This window comes from Tachyglossus aculeatus, chromosome 12 (assembly GCF_015852505.1).
Source record: "Tachyglossus aculeatus isolate mTacAcu1 chromosome 12, mTacAcu1.pri, whole genome shotgun sequence".
Taxonomy (NCBI): domain Eukaryota; kingdom Metazoa; phylum Chordata; class Mammalia; order Monotremata; family Tachyglossidae; genus Tachyglossus; species Tachyglossus aculeatus.
In genome coordinates, this window is record NC_052077.1 from 5,396,133 (window position 1) to 5,420,156 (window position 24,024).

A 24,024-nucleotide genomic window follows, 5' to 3' on the forward strand; every position below is an offset into this window, starting at 1 on the left:
TACTGTGCAGAGCTGCAACTGTAGGGAAGCCTGGCAGACCCTATGGACACGGCGTGGTACCAAAACAACACGACACAAAACGTCACACGGACATTTCACTGGGAGACAAACAGAACGAGCAGTGCATTCAAGTGGTCGACTGCCATGAGGCACCTTTGTCTGTCATATGGGAAACAGAACTGAGCCCGCGTGCCCGCTCGAGTGGGTTGTCCTTAAAGAGGAGAGGATGTTCAGGAGACCTTTACATAATGGCCACCTGATAGGTCATCATGTTGATGGCCACTTATTTGTGGCACAAAAATATCCCATTCTTCTTGAATCCATTTCTGGTATCCGATATGCAAGACAGTCCCTGCGGATCACTGTGGAATTTGGACTGAAAACTTTTAGCTGGACCTCGTCTGTTTACCATATGACAAACAACATACAGTACAGACACCAAATATTCATGGACCGAAACACAGAATGATTTCTGCAATGTTTTATGTCACCTGGGGAGAGCCAACAATCTAAACCTATTCAGTCTTGCTATCCTCAAATCAAAATTCCTCTCTCAGATATCACACGAAGATGTGCTTCTCACAAAATCTAGTCTTTCTACCTCCAGAACACCCTAAATATGCACTGATGAAAATCTGGCCATAATTCCACTACACTGGGAATTACATTCATACTATCACAAATTCCTGCTTTGACAAAACTCAGTGGACCATGGATTTGTGTTCTTTAATCTTAAAATGCATTATTCTAAAGCTGGTTCACCACAGTGAATAGCATTCCCCACCAGCAACCTTGTAAAAATATTCTTTCAGCACTCAGAACCCTAGAAATTAATCAGTTCCATGTTGAAAGATAGGGGTACAAACCCTTCCCCTTTTGTAGAGTAAAAGAGGAGATTAGCTGGAACCATCTGAGAGAGGAATTTTACCTTTGTTTTACCACATTTCCAGTGCTGTCCTACGGGTTAGAAATGTATAATTGGAGCCATTCAGTAGGAAAGTTTTCTCTTTCTACAGTGCAGTTGACCAACACATTAGTACCTGGTAATAACAATAGTAATGTAAAATAATCCCCACAGAATTCCGCCCCAAGGACACTTTGAGGCTAGAAGAGGCTGAAAACTTTAGGAAGATGTAAACTTCATTACATTTCATTCAAACGTCATTCAAATTTCATATTTTTTTTAATGATTAATTTACACTTTTTTCCTTTTAAGAAGTCATTGGGGTGCTTGGGGTTTTTTAAAAAGATAACTTCAGCTCTTTTCTACCACAGTCCCTTTGCATCACATCTGCAAATCTGCCCTTGTGCTAGAACTGAAGAAAAGGGTCCTTTGTCATAAAGCTTACCAGCTTCTCTCCCTCTCTACTGAACTCCACTCACTCTCTCCCCTGTCCCTCCGTCGATCTCAGTCCACTAACCCCCCCATCCTGGATCACCTGCCCAGTCCACTTCTTTCGCTCCTGTGCACAAGCCAAAGAGCACTGCAGGTGGAAATCTAAATATAAAGCGAATTTCATCCACTTCAAGTTTATCCTTGCATGTTTTAACTCTGCCCTCTCCTCTGCCCGGCCAAACTATTTTTCCACCCTTATTGACACGCATGCCCATTGTCCTCGTGAGATGTCCCAGATATTTAACGTCTTTAACGCCCCCCACGTCCCCCATCCCTTGGCCCCAGCAAACTTCAACAAAATTGACAGTATCATGTGTGACCTCCCAAAAATCTCCCCTGCCCCTCTCCAGGCCCTCCCGTCTCCTGCCCCTTTTTCAACTCTCCCATCATTCCCAGCACTATCTCTAGAGGAAATCTTCTGCCTTCTCCCAAAATCCACACACTCTACCTGTGCATCCGGCCCCATTCCTTCACACCTCATCAAAACATTTGGCTCTTCCTTTTTTCCCTCCCTAACTGCCATCTTCAAGCGTCCACTCCCCAATGGATTCTTCCCCACTGCTTTTAAACATGCTCACAGCTCCCCTCTCCTAAAAAAAGCCCTCCCTTGACCCCACAGTTCCCTCCAGTTATCACCCCATCTCCCTCCTACCATTCATTCATTCAATTGTATTTACTGAGCGCTTGCTGTGTGCAGAGCACTGTACTAAGTGCTTGGGAAGCACAAATCGGCAACATACAGAGATGGTCAACAGGCATTCCTCTCCAAACTCCTTGAGTGAGCTGTCTACACCTGCTGTTCAAGTTCCTCTCCTCCAATTTTCTCCTTGACCCCCTCTGGCTTCCCTCCCCTTCACACTATAGAAACAGCCCTCAAAGGTTACCAATGATCTCCTTCTTGCCAAATCCAGTGGCCTCTCCTCCATCCCAATCCTCCTCAACCTCTCAGCTGCCTTGGCATGTGGACCACCCCCTTCTCCTAGAAACATTATCCAACTTCCGCTTCACTGGCACTGTCCTCTCCTGATTCTCCTCCTATCTCTCTGGCTGCTCATTCTCAGTCTCTTTAGCGGGCTCCTCCTCTGCCTCTCATCCCCTAACTGTGTGGCGGGGAGGTCCCTCAAGGTTGAGTTCTAGGTCCCCTTCTATGCTGCATCTACACTCACTCCCTTGGAAAACTCATTCGCTCACACGGCTTTAACTATGCTGATGACATCCAAATCTACATCTCCAGCCCTGATCTCTCTCCCTCTCCACAGTCTTGCATTTCCTCCTGCCTTCAAGACATCTCTACTTGGACATCCTCCCATCACCTCAAACCTAATATGGCTAAAACTGAACTTATCTTCCCACTCAAACACTGTCCTCCCGCTCACTTTCCCATCACTGTTGATAGCACCACCATAAATGCTCAACAAATGTGATTGAATGAAAGAATACGTAAGGTCTGATACCATCTCCCTTTAGATCATAAGCTCCTTGTGGGCAGGGAACATGTCCGCTAACTCTGTCGTTTTGTTCTCTCCGAAGTGTTTTTAGTACAGTGCTTTGCACATAGTAAGCACTAAATACTACTGATGGATTGATTTGGCTGTTTGAGGGTAGAGGTGCTGAGTAATTTCAAGGTTCCCTGCATCCCCTTCCTTTTTCCAAGCAATAGTTATTTAAGCACACCCTAGTCACAAATCCCGGAACCCTATATAAAGTTGGAAAACAGATGTGTACAATTTGCTTTTGTTTTACTGTGGAATATGAGTTTAAAATGTTATTAGATGGTAATGTGCCAGCATCTCTCCATCTGTGACTCATTAGGCCTAAACATAGCAAAAAGTCAGATTTTTTACATCAACTTTGTAGATTTATCTGTTTTCCTTATTCATTACATATCTATGTAATGTATGTAATGAATATGAAAGACAGATACAAACAAGAAACCTATTAAGGACCAGAAACCTGATTAATGGTGATAAATCATAATGCCATTTAAACACAGAATTAACTAATAAAAACCCTCTAAAAAGGTGAAAACTTTAATCATGGACACAGTCATCTGTTCAAGAGTTTTTGAATGGTAATGAAAAAATAAGAGCCATATCACGTAACCCTTCTTTACACAACCTGGGTAAAAGGAGGCTGCTTTTAATCCCTCTGCATTTATGAATAATAACAACAACAACTGTGGTATTTATTAAGCACTTACTATGTGCCAGACACTGTACTAAGTCCTGGGGTAAGTACAAGGTTGGACACAGTCCCTGTCCCACATGGAGCTCACAATCTTAATAATGATGATGATAACGTTAATATTAATAATGACAGTGATAATAACAGTCATGTTTATAAAACACTTAATCTGGTTTACTGCATTTGTAATCCTAGTTTTCACCATAGTAACACACCAAGTTAGAATACTGACAGGGAGGAAAAGAAACATACATATTGGAAGATCACCTCACCTCCTCATCCCCTGAAAGAAATGTCTAGTGGCAGGAGACACAGGAATTCAAAAACTGGGTTACAACTAGGGGGTCCTGCTGCATTAGATCAAACTTTAAGAATCCTATTCTTCGAAGATGTGAAGAACTGCACTTCCTAAAGAGTCGATGCATTCTTTTCTTTGAGGAGTTTGGCAGAACTGAAAGCTCAAATTTTCCACAGTCAATAAATCAGTGGGATTTGCTGACAGCTCGCTCAGTGCAGAGCACTGTACTAAGTACTTGAGCGAGTACGATAGTAGGTAGGATTCCTCGCCTCTAGGAGCTTGAGGAAGAAAAATGTTGTGGAATAGCTTATCTAGTTTTGTGGGGTTTATCTATCTTCCCTCATAATAAGTCGAGAAGCAGCATGGCTTAGTGGAAAGAGCCTGGGCTTGGGGGTCAGAGGTTGCGGGTTCTAATCCTGGCTCCACCACTTGTCAGCTGTGTGACAAGTCACTTCACTTCTCTGGGCCTCAGTTACCTCATCTGTAAAATGGGGATTAAGACTGTAAGCCCCACGTGGGACAGCCTGATTACCTTATATCTACCCCAGCGCTTAGAACAGTGCTTGGCACATAGTAAGTGCTTAACAAATACCAACATTATTATTATTATTATTATTAATAAAAATAAATGTGATGTTTGTTAGACGCTTACAAAATGTCAAGCACTGTTCTAAATGCCAGAGTAGATATGTTAATTATGTCAGACACAGTCCCTGTTACATTTGGGACTCCCATTCCAAGAAGGAGGAAGAACAGGTATTGAATTCCCATTTTATAGTAGAAGAATCTGGGGTACAGAGAAGTGAAGTTGCTTGCCCAAAGTCACTCAGCAGTTGGAGCCGGGATTAGAATCTAGGTCCTTTGACTCTCAGGCCAATGTTTTTCACATTAGGCCATGCTGCTTCTCTTCCATGCCATCACTGGCAGCATGACTGTTGAAGTCCACTGGCACAGACAGCTTCTAATAATGTGAAAATGATGCTACAAAGTAAACAATTAGTACAAAACTCATCAAGGCCTGTTGTCAAATTCTAGAGGTTTCAGGACTTCTGTCCAGACTCCAAGATATTGTCCCTAGAGGAAAACACCCATTGGTGACTACTGAGGCAGACATGATAATCTTGAGAAAACTCCATCTTTAGAACACCTCGAGGGACATAAACATATACTTGGCCACATTATGCTTAATTCCCATGGTGCGGCTACTGGGAAGCAGGTGGAGAAAGAAATCGGACAGTGAGGTCTCAGGGAAGTGCACACATACTTTATTGTTAGCTGCACCAGGGGAAGGTGAAGTTGTAAAATAGAGAAGGAAGAAAGAGATTGTGGATAAATGGAGATTTCTGAGGAACTTCTAGGTAGCTATGACTATTGGATTATTTACACACTCACAGACTAAATATTTCTGCTTATGCATATTGTTGGGAAAATCTTTTCATAATAAACAAAATGGACAATTTTATTTAGTTTTGTCTCAGAAAACCTTCCTGGTACCCAGATGGTTGGGCGTGGGTGTGCAGAAACAGTCTTTTTTTCTAAAAGACATGGACAAAGAAAAGAGGAACGGGCTAGTGCCCTGAAGCAAGTTGCACATAATTTCTCTCCCAAATGTTTTGAATTCTTGAAAAAACTGAACGCATACGGGTGGGAAAACTACTTTGTACAACAAATTTTCCTCTTCAAATCACGCTACACATCCAATCTAATTAATCAAAACCATATCAACACCAGAGTACAGTACCCTGCACACAGTAGCGCTTAACAAATATGATTGAATGAATGTTTTCTGGGAGGTAGAAATAAAGAACTTGACATATTTAGATTACCAGGGATGGAAAAATCTTAGATTACTCTGAATATTAATACTACTACTAATAATAATAACTGATATTTGCACCTGTACTAAGCGTTAGGGTAGATACAAGGTAATTAGGTTTCACACAATCCCCATCCTGTTAACAATACCAGTCTCTTTACTATCATTCAAATTAGAACAGTGTCCAGTGCTCAGAACAGTGCCCAGCACTTAGAACAGTGCTTTGCACATAGTAAGCACTTAACAGATACCATTATTATTATTATAATTCAATTGTATTTGAGCACTTACTGTGTGCAAAGCACTGCACTACCTCTCAGAAATAGTGTAAAGGTAAATGAAATCATGAACCAGAAGCACATGGAATGCCTTAGAAGTTCAGAGTATTACTCCTGTGCTCAATTAACCCCTGAACTGAAGGGATTCATCAATTCAACTCTTTTTGATACCTCTTTCCCTTCCTCTGAAGCATATCACCTTCCTCTTCCACCCACTCCAGTTCCTAGTCACAGTCATCTCCATTTCCTGGCCCCTCTTTCAACTTTCTGAAGCCTTCTGATCCATCTCTCACATTGCTTCTCTCTTTCTCCCTCCCTACATTGATCTCTGGGGACTTCAATTCATTCAATCGTATTTATTGAGTGCTTACTGTGTGCAGAGCACTGTACTAAGCACTTGGGAAGTACAAGTTGGTGTCCATGTAGATGGTCCTGATGACCCTTCTGCAGCCCGCCTTCTATCACTCTTCAACTCCACTGACCTCCTGCTCCATCCCACCTCACCCACTCACCAATTTGGACACACACTCTATCTCATCATCTCTAGTCACTGAACTTTCTCTACCCTGATCAACTCTGAAATTCCTCTATCCAATTACAACCTCCTCAACTTCCTTATATTCAACTCATTCATTCATTCAATCATATTTACTGAGCACTTACTGTGTGCAGAGCACTGTACTAAGCACTTGGGAAGTACAAGCTGGCAGCATATAGAGATGGCCCCTACCCAACAACGGGCTCACAGTCTTCTGTCCTGTTCCCCAGATCTTTTGATCTACGTCCCCCCGCATCCAATTTTCTAAGGTCATCATGCCCCATTTGGTCTTCATACCCAAACTATCATCTACAGATGCCCAAATCAACAACTTTAGCACCTCCTTCTCCACTGACTAACTCCCTTACTCCCCTGTCACTCTGCCAGTCTTGCACCAATAAGGAGCAACCCCAGATCACCTCCACAATATGCCTTCTCCGCTCTTGTGCTTGAGTTGCGAGGTACTGGTGGCTGAAATCCAGACACCAGGCCAATCTCATCCACTCAAATTCATTTGATTCATTCAATCGTATTTATTGAGCACTTACTGTGTGCAGAGCACTGTACTAAGAACTTGGGAAGTATAATTCAGCAACAAATAAAGACAATCCCTGCCCACAATGGGCTCACAGTATAGAAATCCTCACTTGCTTTAATTCTACCCTCTCCTCCACCTGGCAACAAAACTGCTCCATTCTTTTCTCCATTCTTATCAGTGCTTAGAACAGTGCTCAGTACTTAAAACAGTACATGGCACATAGTAAGCACTTAACAAATGCCATTATCATTATTATCAACTCCCCCATCTATTGCCCAAGCCAGCTGCTTCAGACATTTAACTCCCTTTTTGAACCTCCTGTCCTCCCTGCCTCGCTCACTTATTTCCCCGCAATAATAATAATAATTTTGGTATTTAAGTGCTTACTATGTGCAAAGCACTGTTCTAAGCACTGGAGAGGATACAAGGTGATCAGGTTGTCCCATGTGGGGCTCACAATCTTAATCCCCATTTTACAGATGAGGTAACTGAGGCCCAGAGAAGTTAAGTGACTTGCCCGAAGTCACTCAGCTGACAAGCGGCGGAGCTGGGATTTGAACCCATGACCTCTGACTCCCAAGCCCGTGCTCTTTCCACTGAGCCACGCACGCAATGACCTGGGCCATGTATTTTATTGATAAAATTTAAACCAACAAGAGTGATATCCCTAAATCACCTCTGCCTCTCTAGTCTCTTCCTCCTCCTCATCTATCCCATCTTTCCCAGCAGTATCTCAAGAACAGCTCTCCTGTTTCCTCTCAAAATCCACCCTCTCTACCTGTGCCTTTAACCTTTGCATCCTATCAAAAGATTACCCCCCCCACATACACTTCTTTTTATGGTATTTGTTAAGTGCTCACTATGTGTCTAACTCTGTTCTAAGTACTGGGTTAAATACAAGTTAATTAGGTTGACACAGTCCCCGTCCCAACATGGCGCTCACAGTCTAAGTAGGAGGGAGAACAGGAGAACTGAGGCACAGATAAGTTAAGTGACTTGCCCAAGGTCACATAGCGAGCAATTGGCAGAGCTGGAATTTTAGAACCCAGGTCCTCTAACTCCTAGGCCCATGCTCTTACCACTAGATAAGTGCTTAGTACAGTGCTCTGCACACAGTAAGCACTCAATAAATACAACTGAATGAATGTATTATGGGCTGCTTCTTCTCTCCCTGACTGCCATCTTCAACCATTCATTTTCCAATGGCTATACCCTCACTGATTTCAAAAACGCACATTCATCATTCAATCATATTTACTGAGCACTTACTGTGTGCAGAGGACAGTACTCAGTGCTTGGGAGAGTACAGTACTACAATAAACAGGCACATTCCCCTGCGCACAATGAGCTTACAGACTAGAGGTCGTATATCTTCTAGGACAGAGGATGCACATGTATCCCCTACCCTAAAAAAGAACCCCAAAATAAACAAAAACCTTCACAATCCCATGGCTCCCTCCATTTACTGACACATCTCCATTTAGGAATCCCTCTCCAAATTCCTAAAGTGAGTTGCCTACACACTGTTACCTCCACTTCCTCTCCCCTCATTGATTTCCTCCAATCTGGTTTTCACCCTCTTCAATCCATGGAAACTGCCCTCTTAAAAGTCTTTCTTGCCAAACCCAATGGCCTCTACTCCATCCTAATACTCCTCGACCTCTCAGCTGCCTTCATTACTGTAGACCACCTCCTTCTCCTGGAAACACTATCCAATCTTGGCTTCACAGACACTGTCTCTCCTGGTTCTCCTTCTATCTCTCCGGCTGCTCATTCTCACTATCTTTTGCGGGCTCCTCTTCTGCCTCCCACCCCTTAAATGTGGGAATCCCTCAAGGTTCATTTCTGGTTCAAGTTCTATTCTCCATCTACACACACTCCTTTGGAGAACTTATTCACTCTCATGGCTTCAATTTCCATATCTATGCAGATGATTCCCTAATCTATCTCTAGAGCCCCTTTCTCTCTCTTTCTCTGCAGTCTTGCATCTCTCTTGGCCTTCAGGACATCTATATTTGGATGTCCTGCCAACAACTCAAAGTAAACATGTCCAAACAAAACTCCTCACTTTTGTACCCAAACGCTGACCTCCCTGTGACTTTACTATAACTGTCTCCCCCACTACCCTCCCTACCCCATAAGCACTTAACCTTGGCATTACCTTCAACTCAACTCTATCGTTCGACTCACGTGTTCAACCTGTCACCAAATCCTGTCGATTGTACCTTAATAACATCACTAAAATCCACCCTGTTCCATCCAAACTGCTACTATACTGATCCAAGCAATTATCACATCCTGTCAACTCCTCGCTGACCTCTCTGATTCCTGCCTCTCCCCACTCCAGTCCATACTTTGCTCTGTTGCCCAGATCATTTTTTTGAAGTTCAGACCACATCTCCCCACTACTCAAGAGCCTCCAGTAGATGTCCATCCAGCTCCACATCAAACAGAAACTCCTTACCCTTTCATTCGTTCAATCATGTCTGTGTGCAAAGCACTGTACTAAGCACTTGACACTATAAAATCAGCTCACCCCCTCCTACCTCACCCTCACTCATTTACTACTACAACCCAATCCATGGACTTTGCTCTTCTAATGCCAACCTACTCACTTAATCTCATCTATCCTGCCACTGAACCCCTGCCCATTTCCTTCCTTTGACCAGGAACTCTCTCGCCCTTCATAGACAACAGTCCACCACTTTCCCCACTTTCAAAGCTTTTTAAAAATCACAATGCCTCCAAGAATCTTTCCTCAACTAAGCCCTCATTTCCCCTACTTCCTCTCCCTATGTGTCCTTCTTGCACTTGGATTTCAGTAGCCCCACAGTGCTTATGTACATATCTGTAGTTCATTTTAATGTCTCTCTCCCCTTCTGGACCGTACACTCCTTATGGGAAGGGGATGTGCCTCTTAACTCTATTGCAATGTATGTTCCCAAGCAGTTAGTACAGTGCTCTGCACAGAGAAAGCACTCAGTACCACTGACTGGGCCAGGATGTTTAAACACCTTACCACTGTACTCCAATAACAACAGCATTTGTGATATAATAATGGCATTTACTAAGCACTTACTCTGTGCAAAGCACTGTTCTAAGCGCTGGGGAGGTTACAAGGTGATCAGGTTGCCCCATGGGGGGCTCACAGTATTAATCCCCATTTTACAGATGAGATCACTTAGGCACAGAGAAGTTAAGTGACTTGCCCAAAGTCACTCAGCTGATAACTGGAGGAACTGGCATTTGAACCCATGACCTCTGACTCCAAAGCCACTCTCTTTCCACTAATATTTGTTAAGTGCATACTATATATGGCCTGAGCCCAAGCACTGTTAATAAAAGCTCTGTCAAGTTGGACTTGTACCTCACAGGAATTAGAGACTGGGCCTTGGCGTCAGAGGACCTGGGTTCTAATCCCAGATCTGCCAATTGATTGCTGAGTGACCTTGGCCAAGTCACTTCACTGGGCATCAGTTACGTCAACTGTAAAACGGGAATTAAGACTATGAGCCCCACGTGTGACAGGGACTGTGTCCAACTTGATTAGCTTGTTTCAATCCCAGGGCTTAGGACAGTGTTTGACACATTGTAAGTGCTTAACAAATACCATCAGTATCATTACTGTTGATCTGGGTAGGGCTAAGCACCCAGATTTCTCCTGCTAAACACCTCTGCAGAGATCTATTCTCTCACTCCTGGACTTCGGTTGTGGGCAGTGAACTTTGGTTTCCTTCTCTAAGCCTTTCCTGAAGACATGTGGTGAATCTCTTTCATTCTCATTCAGTCAATCTCTAGTTCTCTGGTTGTGGTTTCCCATTTTAGATTTTCATTCTGCATTTCAATCGCTCTTTAAGTAGATATTTGCTTGAGTAAAGTATCATTTGCTGGGAATTGCTGTGCTTGGAAATTCTCTCTCAACTCTGGTTACTGAGGGCTTTGCAGCTTTTAAAAAGACATACGCTGCTTTCCCTTTCAAATCCTGGCCAGATTCCATATTTCCTTTATTTCTTCAGAGTACCTCGGTTATAATCTTGCCTCTGCCATTTGTCTGTTGTGTGACCTTGGACAAGTCACTTGGTTTCTCTATGCCTCAGTTACCTCATCTGTAAAATGAGGATTAAGACTGTGAGTCCCATATGGAACAGGGACTGTGTCCAAACTGATTAACTTGTATCTACACCAGTGATTAGAACAGTGCCTGGCACATAGTAAGCACGTAACAAATACCATTATTTATTACTATTTTATTAATGTTTGATTGGAAGAGGACTTCAATTGCTTCTCATCTGGGGATACTCGAGCGAGAAGGTCTTAGTCTCAGGCTCGTAAATCTGAAGCTCAAACCTTGTGGTCGAGGAATGTCTCTGGTGCTTCTCTTGAACTTTTCCAAGAACTAAGTTCAGCTTTGCACTCCGTGAACGATTTAATGGCATTACCTAACTACACTTTCTGCTCTCTCTAAAGGCTGGGGTTTGGTTCATCGCTAACACTGCTTTAAACTTATTTATTTATCTTACTTGTACATATCTATTCTATTTATTTTATTTTGTTAGTATGTTTGGTTTTGTTCTCTGTTTCCCCCTTCTAGACTGTGAGCCCGCTGTTGGCTAGGGACTGTCTCTATGTGTTGCTGACTTGTACTTCCCAAGCGCTTAGTACAGTGCTCTGCACACAGTAAGCACTCAATAAATACGATTGATTGATTGACTGATTGATTTAAACTGGAGCAACTGAAACCTGGGAGCTAGGCCTGGTGGGCTTTTAATCAAATAGGAACCCACCCAATTTAGGGCTAGGTTCTTGGGAAATGTGAGACTTCCTGTGACTGGCTTAATTTGGGACCAGAATTCCCCGCCCCACTCCCTTGTATTGACCATAATAGTAGAAAAAAGTCACTAAATAGTTGGAGGTGACAAGAGCTGAACTGGGCACTTAATCTGCTCTGCCCTCTCTATCTTGCTCCTCTCCCACTAGACCTCAGCTTTCCTGGCTCATTCCTTTCAAGCCACCCTAATTTTTGTGCCTCTTTTTTTATTCCCTCATTGCTGATTTCTTGCTTGTGCCCTCCCTTCTACCATGAATTCCCTCCCCTTCAAATCTGTTCTCCTCATTTTCACAGACCATCTGAAATCACATCTCTTTCAGGAGGCCTTTCTGCCTTCTCATCTCCCAATCCTACATCCCACCACAACTGCTACTTCAGCAGCACGGCGGAGTGGATAGAGCATGGGCCTGGGAATCGGAAGGTCAATGGGTTCTAATCCTGGCCCCGCCACTTGTCTGCTGTGTGACTTTGGGAATGTCACTTCACTTCTCTGTGCCTCAGTTACCTCATCTTTAAAATGGGGATTGAGACTGTGAGCCCCACGTGGGACAGGGACTTTGTCCAACCTGATTTGCTTGTATTCACCTCAGCACTTAGTACAGTCCTAGCACACAGCAAACGCTTAACAGATATCACAATTATCATTATTACACATCCTTAATCTCCTCCCTCCCCCTCCCACAGCAGTTACACATATACCTATAAAGTTTATTGCTTACTCCTAATTTACTTTGATGTCTGTCTTCCCCACCCAATTTTAAGCTCCTTAAGGGCAAGAATTATGTTTACTCCTTTCTATTGCACTTTCCCAAGCACTCAGTGTAGTGCTCTGCACATAGCAGGAGCTCAATAAACCTACTGATTGATAGGTAGCCCAGGCTGGGACTAAGGATGTTGACTGGCCTCCAATAATTGGTAGAAAGACTGTTTTGCTCTTCAAGATGGACCTTATTACTGTGGAATAAGTACTGTGAGGCCTTTAAAGATTATGTAATGGTGACTTCACCACTGACTGCACACCATTAGATATTGCGCAAGGAATTTCAAGAGCAAATCGACCTTCACAATGAACTTTGAAGTGGTTTGTCTATAATGGCTGAGTAAACAAAAGTTGGACTGATGCATTCATTAAGTAGGATCTCACCCTCCCATCATGAACAATGACGGCAGTGAACATTGGAAAACTGGCAAACATCTTAACAGGAACTCAGATAGTCCAGGATTCGTGTGAATTTTAACCAATAAAAGTCAAAGCAAATCAGAAGGTAGTTGGCCTGGAACACTTCTAATGCTCTGAAGCTAAACGTGAGAGATTTTGATCATGCATTTTTGTAGGCAACAAGCCACGGACTCTCATTATTACACCCCAAACCAAGTACCAGTTAATGGATTAGATCATCAGACTTTATCAATAAAGAAATTCCAAATGCTGTCCTTTGCTGGTAAAGTCACGGTAGGACTGAGAAGCATCAGGTACTGGTATGTTTTATGCCAAAGTATCTCAGGAAACACAGAATGGCAAATTAAGTCATTGAGGAAAATGCCTTGAGAGGTCACTCCATTAGAAAAATGAAAAATGAATAGGAGCTTCTACTGGAGGTGATTCAGACTTTGGATTGGACACATCTGACTATAGGCTTTATCTTGTCCCCTCAGCTCAACCACCTTTTTTTCCCCACTATACACAAGTGACATTCTGATGATGACAATTATGTGAAATAAAATGGTCATATCTGATTATGATGTCATGACAGCAAGTTTTGCCAGTGAGTGTACAGTGCGTATAGAGAAGCAGTGTGCATGGCTCAGTGGAAAGAGCCCGGGCTTGGAAGTTAGAGGTCATGGGTTCTAATCCTGGCTCCACCACTTGTTAGCTGTGTGACTTTGGGCAAGTCACTTCTCTGGGCCTCAGTTACCTCATCTGTAAAATAGGGACTAAGACTGTGAGCCCCACGTGGGACTACCTGATTACCTTGTATCCCCCCAGCACTTAGAACAGTGCTTGGAACATAGTAAGCGCTTAACAAATGCCATTATTATTATAGCATCCAATTTTATCCTTGGCAAAAGTACATCTGAGGTGACAGAAGCAGTGAAAAAATGACTCATATTTGCCCTGTGCAAATGCACATTCCATGTAGTTTCATTTTCATTGGAATGATATTTCCGGAGAAAAAAAATAAAAGGCACAATTTTCTTCCCAGTGTTTGAATGCAATTCCACTCAGGGAAAACTATAAAGAAGAGAGGGTTTCAATTACTCCAAATTCTTGAAGTTAAACTTTCCTTTTTGTATTTGTTTTCTGCATTCTCCTAAATTGAGCAGGTCCACATAAGGGACCTAATTCTCTTCTATCTACCTCAGGGCTCTGTACAGAGTTTGGCACACAGTGAGTGCTTAACAAATGCCACAATCACTATTATACATTGAGTAGTCACACTCTCACTCTTCATTGTGCTGCGAAGCTTGTAATGTGTTGGACTTTTGCCTGATTAACATCCAGCCAGGTCCAGCCTGACTTTGGCATGATGACCTGGTTGTCCCAGAAGGTACCTGTGGACTTCTGCCCACGCTTAGTCTCCTAAGTGCTTAGTACAGTGCTCTGCCCACATTAAGTGCTCAATAAATACAAGTGACTGACTCTCTGATTTGCCAGAAGCTGGCTCACAGAGGCCTAAAAGTCACGTTAAACCCTGCCCTGGCCCCTTTTTCTACGACTTGGGCTTTACGGAAGCTCCTGTTTCCAGGGATAACTCTACCACCCATTACAATTCTCCTGTCTCCCCATTTCCAGATTTGAAGCACTGTCGTCGATAGCCTGTTCAATTTACTACTGGTAATCCAAATCTGGAATGTGACCCTACGATTTGCTCATTCTTGGATGCAAAATTGGTATTTCACTTGTGCAGCATTTCATGGGCACCCTGGAAGAAGTGTTTAACACATCTTTGAATGCAATGAGCATTCGGTGACGCTGTGTGCTGAGCTCCCGAAAAGGAACAAGTTGATAGCCCAGGAGAGTTATGAAGATTTTATGAAAGATTCCTTAGCCCATAATCAGTTTTGTTGCACTAATTTCCTGGATTTTTAGTAATTGTGACATTTATTAAACGCTAAGTGCCATGCACCATACTATGGTGGATGCGAGCAAATCGGGTTGGACACAGTCCCTGTTCCACAGTCCCAATCCCCATTTTACAGATGAGGTAACTGAGGCAGACTGGAGCTCGTTGTGGGCAGGAATGTATCTGTTTGTTGTTATATTGTACTCTCCCAAGTGTATAGTACAGTGCTTTACACATAGTAAGCGCTCAGTAAATACGATTGAATGAAACAGAAGTGACTTGCCCAAGATCACACAGCAGACAAGTGGCCGAGTCCGGATTGGAACCCAGAACCTCACAACTATCAAGCCTGTGCTCTATCCACTACACCAGACTGCTTCTCAGATACTTTGTAAGGCTTCTCAAAATACCTTGCAAATAAAGAGTGTTCCAATTTCTCACAGCATAAATTATTTGCGGGGGTGGGGGAGAGGGGCAGGGGTAATATCTAATTTCAAAGGTAAAATACTGCATCCAAGTCATGGGCAGTAGTACAAGTTAAACTTCAATCCCCATATCTCTGTCATATGAAGTAGCTAGGAGGAGCCTGTCAAACTACACACGGCATTTTGGGGGGAAAACCAACATTCTCCACATGGGTGGAATAAACTTGGGGGAGGATCTAATGTTCCAGACATATAATAAAGGATCCTTTGTTACCAGGGCAAGGGGTATATTTCTGTGGGAATTTTAATTCTGAATTTCCTGACTTCTGAGAGATTAAAATCTCACTTTTTAACATGACATGGACACCTTTTCTTTATTTTAAATTTCCTGGCTAGTGTTAATTTCCTGTTGTTGCTTTTAATGAAACTTAGCCAAGGTTGGAAGTGCAGTGAAAAGGAAATGGGATGGTTTATGAAGCATTTTAATTTGGAGGAGGGGGAAGTTGGATGAAGTGTGTCCACAGGCCTAGATTGAACTGAGGAAGTGGTATGGTGCACCAAACACCCTATTTCTTCCCAGCCTACCCTACTACAAGCTCTGGATCGACACATCTAAACAGGGATCCACGGCCCTTTTAACCATTGGGCAAGAGGGGTGATTGCAGAGAAAGCACAAGTTATAGTGTACCCTCCCAAGTGTTTAGTACAGTGACCTGCACACAGCTAAGTGCTCAATAAATACCACTGATTGACAGGGGCAGAATTGGGAGCACCTGCAAACTCCAAAAAAGCTACACGGGAACACACTATAACTTTTGCTTTGGAAAATCCCAGGGATTTCACTCCTGCAGCCCCCCAGGATTTTAACCTGACCTGACTGTGTTTATTTAGGATGTTTCCATCTCCAAAAAAGGTCTAGGGGATTTTATTGAAACTTTCAGCTTCAAAACTCTCCCAGCTAGTCAATATTAAGAACTGAAATGAGAGCATGCACTAGCAATTTCAGCCCAAAAGATTAACTTGTCACATAGAGTCGAAGTTGAAGTTAGTAAAATTAGGGGTGCAGAATGGAAGTTCAAATCAACTGCAATTGCAGTTCAAAAAATGGAGTCATATTCTGCCCCCAAAGTAATATACTTAATCCTTCCTACAGACAAAACAACTTGCATATAACAGAAGCAAGATTTATTCCAAGTAGAAGAATAAACCATTCATAGATTTGCACGGGCAATGAAAAAAAAAACACCCAGGGATTCAATGCAGGAAATATTAAAACAAGAAGCACCCCCATTCATGGGCAACTATTTCATCAGGATGCTAAATGATGGTTTTCTATTTCTGAAGAAGTAGAGGATGAGAGTATTTCTTTAAACTCAAGGTTCGTTTTCATTTTTGAGGGGTTTTTGCCTTCAAGCGGAATCGTTTCTCTGCTGTAGGTAGGCAATGCTCGCTTTTTTACGAGGTGATGGGCCTCCTCTTTCTGTGGGCAGGGAACAAATCTGTTATATTGTTATATTTGCTCTCCTGGACATTTAGTACAGTGCTCTGCGTACATTAAGCACTCAATAAATGCGATTGACTGGGTGACAACGTATCTAACCTTGGCGTCACTGACCTGCCCTGCCCCGGTTCTCCTCCTCTCTCTTTAGCTGCTCATTTTCAGTCTTTTTCACCGGCTCCTCCTCTGAACTCTCCTAACTGTACGAGTCCCTCAAGGGTCAGTTCTGGATTCCCTTCTATTCTCCATCAACATCCACGAGCTTGAAGAACTCATTCGCTCCCATGGCTTCACCTACCACCTCTAATAATAATAATAGCATTTGTTAAGCGCTTACTATGTGCAAAGCACTGTTCTAAGTGCTGGGGAGGATACAAGATGATCAGTTGTCCCATGTGGGGCTCACAGTCAATCCCCATTTTACAGATGAGGTAACTGAGGCATAGAGGAGTCAAGTGACTTGTCCAGAGTCACACAGCTGACAATTGGCAGAGGCAGGATTTGAACCCATGACCTCTGACTCCCAAGCCCATGCTCTTTCCATTGAGCCACGCTGCTTCTCTGCATGGATGATTCCCAAATCAACACCTCCAGCCCTGATCTCTTTCCTCTGCAGTCTCAAATTTCCTCCTGTCTGTAAGGCATCTCGACTTGAATGTCCCATTGACACCTCAAATTAAACATGTCCAAAACAGAACTCCTTATCTTCCCGCCCAACTTCAGTCCATTCAGTGACTTTCCCCATCAGCGTAGTTAGCACAACCATCCTCCAGGTCTCACTAGTGCATAATCTTGGCATTATCCTTGACTCATCTCTTTCAATCAACTCACATATTCAATCTGTCAGGTCTACCTTCACCACACTACTACAGTCCACCCTTTCCCCTCTATCCAAACAGCCACCACATCGATCCAAGCACTTATCCTATCGTGTTGACTATTGAATCGGCCTCCTCCCTGACCTCCCTGCCTCCTGACTCTCCCCACTCCAGTCCATACTTCATACTCTGCTGCCCAGATCATTTTTCTATAAAAAAGTCAGTCCAATGTCCCCACTCTTCAACAACCTCCAAGGGTTGCCCATCCACCTCCACATCAAACCAAAACTGCTTTCTATTGGCTTTTAAGCACTTAATTTCACTGATTTTCTGCTATAATCCAGCTTGTTCACTTTTCTAATACTAATCAGCTTCTCTAATACCAACCTATTCACTCTACTTTGATCTTGCCTAGATTTCTGCTGATCCCTTGTCCATGTTCTGTTTCTAACCTGGAACTCCCTTCCCCTTCATCTACAACAGGGTATCTCTCTCCCCGCTTTCAAAGCCTTATTAAACTCCTCTTGAGACACTGCTGGGAAAGATGGGAGAGTTGAAGAAGGGGCGGCAGGAGAGAAGGAATGGAGAGGAGCAAGTGAGATTTTAGGGAAATCGCACCTGAGGGTTTCAATTTTCTCTATAAAGTAAGTGGCCAGGTCATTAGGAAGAAGAGATGGGGAGATGGAGGTACAGGGATTTTGAAGAAGGACTGAAAGGACTGATGAGAGCAATGGGCTTGGGAGTCAACACGGGTAGAGAAAGGGAGAGGGCAGAGTTAAAGCGGACAAGAATGAATTTGAAGTGGACGAGGTCAGCCTGGTATCTGGATTTCCAACAGCAGTGCTCTTCGGCTCATGCACAAGAAGGAAGGAAGCAGACTGTGGAGGTGATCTAGAGATGTGTGTTGTGTTAGTGGTACAAGATCTATGACGGGAAAGGGAGCAAGTGAGTTGAGTTCAGTAGAGAGGGTGGTTGTTGAGGGCATCAATTTGGTCAACAAGAACATATTAAGTGCAGGGAACGTGTCTACCAACTCTGTTGTACTATATTCCCCCAAGTGCTTAGTACAGTGCTCTGTGCACAGTAAGCACTCAGTAAATACAATTGATTGACTTTCTTTCCTCCTCAAAAATCAGGGTGGGGAATGTATGTGGTGGAGGCAATTTTGCCAGTAAATACAGAAAAAGTTTTGGGTGTATGTGAGTGCCACACTCAGTAACGTTATTAAAAAGGGAAGAGTGCAAAGCAGTGCCTGCTGCTGCAAAGAGATACTGTTCCACTGCTCAGACTGCAGCCCGAACCCCAATCACTTATCTCACAATTCCTGCGGCTGGTCACAGAGGGACCCAGCAAGATGAGGTGGTTGGTTCTGTGCCCACTATCTCCACTACAGAAAAACAACTCGTGCAAGTCTTGAAGGAGGTACACACTTTCTCCCTATCCCTACATAAAAATCCTTTGCAAGGAGGAGAAACAGTGTGGCCTTGTGGCAAGAGCATGGGCCTGGGAATCAGAGGACCTGGATTCTAATTCCTGCTCTGCCACTTATAGCTGCATGACCTTAAGCTGCCGATCACTTAACTTCTCTGTGCCTCAGTTACTTCATCTGTAAAATGAGGATTAAGACTGTGATAGAAAACTGTCCAAACTGATTAGCTTGTATCTACTCTAGCACTTTGCCTGGCACATAGTAAAGCGCTTAATACCATTAAAAGAAGAAAAAAAAAGTAGGTAGCTTGAGATATTAGCCTAAGTAAAAGATAATGATAATTTCCCCAAATTGAAACTCTTACTTGCATCTCATTTAATTTGGTACCTTCTAAAATAGTTCGAATTGTTCTAGCAGCTAATGTATTCTATTTTGGGCATACTCTGTTGCTGTAACTATACATTCTTTTCTGACACATTATTAGAACTATATGGCTTCAGAGTGGAAGTACTGCCACAGACAGGGGTGGAATTACAGTATTAACATTTTACATTGCGCTGGGTGATACAGCAGCGTAATTCCATTTCAATTTTGTTTGGCATGAATTTTATTTGACATCTCTGTCCCAAAATGTTAAGTGAACAGTGAAGTTGTAAATCTCTACATTAATTTCTGCAATAAATGCAAACTGCCTTAACACATCTGAAAAGGTTTGCACATGAGAAAAGTGAAGCAATTAGGAATATAAATGAATGTAGCCAGCCTCAATTAATATTTTATAACTTTGTATCCTTAAATACTACCCTTATACAATTTAATAATTTCAAAGCAAGAGTTTTGTGTGTGCATGTGTGTGTAATAGAAATAGAAGTTTTTAGTCTAAATCGATCAATCTTATTTATTGAACACTTACTGTACGCAGAGCACTGTACTAAGAGTTTGGGAGAGTACAATATAACAGTTGGTAGACATGTTCCTTGCCCACAATAAGCTTAAATGCAGGATCATCTATTTAAGATGGGATAGGACTACTGTTCCTGACAGAAACATTATTATTACAGCTTTCAAGTAGATGATTTTCTTTAGATGTAATAATTAGGAAATGGAAAAATCAATACAATTGGCAAGTTGAGGCTGGGGGCTGTTGGCTGACATGGACCCTGCCATTTCTGCTGATTAGAGCAAGCATGTCCTCATTAACCTTTGAAGTTCAGTTAGTTTCCTTTTTTTTAAAAAAAAGACATCCTGCCCACTGCTTCTACATTCAACAACAGAAAGAATATGGATGAACAAAAGATCTAGAGGCAAAAGTCAAAGAGCAAGGAAATTAAAAGTTGGAATTTAAATGATGGCTTGGGTCATGGCTATTCCCTCACACTCAGTCAATTAATAGTATTGATTGAGCCCTGGCAGAAAGAGTAGCCATAACTAGTCCATCCCATCCCTCAGAAGTGGAAAAGGGCTGAGCGTGGAACCGAGATGGCATCTTTATTTGAAGCTGTGTGCCTTGTGGCCTCGGAATCAGAGGACCTGGGTCCTAATCCTAACTCTGCCAACTGCTTGCTGTGCGATCTTGGGCAAGTCACTTAACTGCTCTGTACCTCAGTTTCCTCAACTGAAAAAAGGGGATTAAATCTTACTACTTCTTACTTAGACTTTGAGCCCCATGTGGGCTAGGGGACTGTGTCCAAGCTGATAAACTTGCACGTACCCCCAGCGCTTAGAGAAATGCTTAACAAATCCCCTAAAACAAACCACCAAACTAACCATTGCCCCTCCATGCTGGCAGGACAAGGCCCCTGGTCTCGTTGGGAGAACGACGGGGATGAACGTCACCTTCTCTCGGTTTCAGGGGGAGCTGAGGCAGCTTGTGACCACTTCTCTGGTGCCCGTGGGGGTGAGCCACCAACCTAATGACACCATTAATGAGTAGTGGTGGCACCATGCCAGGGCCAGCCAAGCCAGAGCTGCTGAGAACGGGGCCATCCGCCAGACAACGAAAGGGAAGGCTTGCCCCCATAGGCTCTGGGGAAAGACCTCTCACCCCTCTGGGTTCAGGGTAGGGACTGGGCTTTGGACCCTGCAACCAGATGCAAAATCAGTCTCTGACCCAATCCAAAAGATGAGTGATGCCATGGAGGAGCAGGAGGAAGACGATTCTGCTGCTGCTCCATCTTGAGTTCTCACGGGGGCTGGGTGAGACTGTCCCCCCTGCCGCCCCCGCCATCCCAGGGCCCGATGTAACCTGCCCCTGCCAAGACAGCTTGGGGGATCCAGTAAATTATAGTAATAATTACTGCATTTGTTAAGCAGCGTGACTCGGTGGAAAGAGCACGGGCTTGGGAGTCAGAGGTCATGGGTTCAAATCCCGGCTCTGCCACTTGACAGCTGTCAGCTGTGTGACCCTGGGCAAGCCATTTCACTTCTCTGTGCCTTAGTTATCTCATCTGTAAAATGGGGACTAAGACTGTGAGCCCCACATGGGACAACCTGATCACCTTGTATCCCCCAGTGCTTAGAACAGTGCTTTGCACATAGTAAGCGCTTAACAAATACCATTATTATTATTATTATTATAAAGCACTTTCTATGTGCCAAGCACAGTTCTAAACACTGGGGTAGATACAACATTATCAGGTTAGGCGCAGTACCTGTCCCACATGGGGCTCACAGTCTCACTCCCCATTTTACAGATGAGGGAAGTGAGGCATAGAAAAGAGAAGTGACTTCGCTCAGGGTCACACAGCAGACAAGTGGAGAAGCCAGGATTAGAACCCAGGTCCTTCTGGCGTTCATGAGAAGCAGCGTGGCTCAGTGGAAAGAGCACCGGCTTTGGAGTCAGAAGTCATGGGTTCAAATCCCAGCTCCACCAATTATCAGCTGTGTGGCTTTGGGCAACTCACTTATGTTCTCTGTGCCTCAGTTCCCTCATCTGTAAAATGGGGATGAAGACTGTGAGCCCCCCATGGGACAACCGGATCACTCTATACCCTCCCCAGCACTTAGAACAGTGCTTTGCACATAGTAAGCACCTAATAAATGCCATCATTATTATTATTATTATTCCAGGCCCACGATCTATCTACTATGCCACACTGCTTCTCCACCATGGTGTGTGCACAGTGCCCCATTGCTCAGGGATGGCTTTTCTCACCTAAGTAAGACCCGCAGGGATGTTGGCTCCCATCAGATCCCTAGGATGCCAGGTTGGTGGGCCCCAACATTAGGAATTTGGGGCAGAGGCAGGAGGAAGCACACTGCATTTTAGCTTGGTTCGCTTGCTTTGCTGCAGGCCTAGAATCCTATCTACTGCCCTTCTTCCCTGACAGAACACAAAAGCTGCACTGAAGGAGGAGAAGCAGCAAGGTCTAGTGAAAGGAGCCACGCTTCTACTTTTGGAGGCAGAGGACCTGGGTTCTAATCACAGCTCTGCCACTTTCCTGCTGGGTCACCTTGGGCAAGTCACTTCACTTCTCTGTGCCTCAGCTTCCTCTTCTGTAAAATGGGGAGGAAAAGTCCATTCTCCCTCCTTCTTAGACTATGTCCACCCTAATTATCTAGTATCTGCCCCAGAGCTTTTTGTGGTGCTAGGTAATAGTAAGCAGTTATTTTTTTTTTTATCTGTTAAGCACAACAAGGACAAAAATATTGAGCTCTTCCTTTATACACATGGCTGCAGTCAATATCAAGTAATCAGGATTACTCAAGTAATATCAAGTAATGTGAGCCCACTGTTGGGTAGGGACTGTGCCTATATGTTCCCACTTGTACTTTCCAAGCACTTAGTACAGTGCTCTGCAAACAGTAAGCACTCAATAAATACAATTGAATGAAATGAATGAAGTAATGGACACAGTTCCTGTCTCTCATGGGACCCACAGTCTAAGTGGGAGAGAAATACCATTAGTATTATTATTAGAAACACCAGTGAGTACCTTTTTCTTCCTCTTTCTCCCTTCACCTTCCCCTTTCCCTCTCTTTCTCCCCTTCTTACATCACTCTCCCTTTTCCCTATTTTTCTATCCTTTCCCCACTTTCCCTCATCCCTGTCAATGTCCAGGCCCCATATTTGCCAACACACTTGAGAAGTTGGTGTTCTGTCCCATATTTAGGTCATTCTATGAGTGGACTGGATCCTTCCTGTCACCATCAATAGGAGGATTCAGCACTGGCATTCCCAAAACGTCTCATGATACCATTTCCCTATTAGCTCAGCTTTTTTCAACAGTATTTATTAAGCAGTTACTGTTTAATAACAGTATAATAACAGGTCCAACCTGATTAGCTTGTATCTACCCTGGCACTATACTAAGTGCCAGGGTAGATACAAGCTAATCAAGTTGGACCCAATCCATGCCCCACCTGGGGCTCACTGTCTTAATCCCCATTTTACAGGTATGGTAACTGAGGCCAAGACTACAAAAGTGACTTGCCCAAGGTCACACAGCAGAGAAGTAGCAGAGCAGGGATTAGAACCCAGGCCCTTCTGATTCCCAGGCATGTGCTCTATCCACTATGCCATGCTTCTTCCCTACTCTACCACGGAGAAATCGAAGAGCATAAGCCCACCATGAAACCAGAATTATCTTCTTCTGGTTTAGGCCTGAAGCCATCCACTCCTTTGAAGTCCATTTCAAAGCAAAAGGACTCTGCAATACGAAACTAGAACTATTCTTTGGCAGAACAGCCGAGAGTTGTGACTAGGTCTCTCTGGGGCTGGGCTTCCGGAGTAATTTAACAAACAAAATTCTTTTGAAATGCAAAAGGAAATTACACACATCCAATTAGCCTCAAATAAATTGGTTTCTCTTCATACAACATAAGATGATTGCCCTCAAATTGTTTTAACCATCAGATGCAATGATTTTTCATCCACTTTACTAGATGCCCATGGCAAATCACAGAACGTTTCG

General features: G+C 43.5%; 1 protein-coding gene across 2 annotated transcripts in view; it reads right to left on the reverse strand.

The window, feature by feature from the left end:
• Window positions 1-24,024, reverse strand: part of COL25A1 (collagen type XXV alpha 1 chain) — a 561,710-nt gene that overhangs the window by 150,275 nt on the left and 387,411 nt on the right. The gene's annotated exons all lie outside the window — the stretch shown is intronic.